Here is a 1,112-nt window from a genome sequence, read left to right as displayed (position 1 = left end):
CAATAACCCTCATTTATATAGAATTAGACGTAATATTTGAGTTAAAAAAGCAGAAACTATGAATTATTTAGACTAATTCTTAAAATCAGAAGAATAAAAAGTGATCAATTGAATTAACAAAGAGCGTTGTGTGGAATCTAATCCATGTTTTGTGGGTTTTTTAAAGAACAAATGATATCCTTATCCTATTGTGGCCAAACAAAGATGTCACAGAAGCGTGATGTCTCACTCTGTAGCTAAAACAGAAAGCTCAACACAGAGGGTGAAAAGAGGAGCTACAGCAATGTGCAGTACAACAAAAATGTGGAAACCTATTCTGGCACAACTTCTAAATACAATTATGAACCTGAAAGCGAGTATAACATCAGCACTTTCAGGGCACAGCTGGTGTTTTTCTTCTTCTTTTTGGATAGAAAACAAGACTTAATCTAATAAAAGTTGATGTTTTGCCTCAAAACTCTCGCTGTGGAATAAAACTCCTCAAAGCTTCACTTCTACTCCGTTTTAGACCAACATGCAGCTAACAAAGCACCACGTGTCAATCTGCTTCTCTCCGCTGTGAATCCTTCACTCTTTATATAATCTATAATCATATATCTCTTATTTTTCCATCATACGCTGGACGCGAGTGAGTTTCACTCAAGATAACACATTTAGCTTTTTTAGATTTTTTTTATATTAGCAAATATTCAAGAGCAAAACATTCTTGAACGTCTCGTCATATACTTCTACAAAGAGAAACAAAATAAATTAAATCAGTTTCTTTTTTGTACATACTTACATGATATGAAGTCTGCAGCTGTTAGCTGTTAGCTGTTAGCTGTTAGCACTCTGATATTCCCGCTAAGAACGGACGGACGCTTCACAAAATAATGAATAAAAATGCAATAAAAACAAAACAAAACCCAGCTGGCATGAAACTAACGTGTAGTACCTCATGGTAACGGTGAAGGGCCGCTGCGTGGCCCAGGTGTTGATATCATTAAATATCATTTTTGTAAATATCCTTGTCCAAAAAAATACCCTAAAGTGTTCGAGGACATGGCAAAAACTAAACGAAAAAATGAAAAAACAAGTAAATACTTAACAGGGGAATATTGTAGGGACACACA

Source organism: Etheostoma cragini, chromosome 12, assembly GCF_013103735.1.
Source record: "Etheostoma cragini isolate CJK2018 chromosome 12, CSU_Ecrag_1.0, whole genome shotgun sequence".
NCBI classification, from domain to species: Eukaryota; Metazoa; Chordata; class Actinopteri; order Perciformes; family Percidae; genus Etheostoma; species Etheostoma cragini.
The sequence above is the reverse complement of the archived record's forward strand: the minus strand, read 5'-3'. Positions refer to the sequence as shown.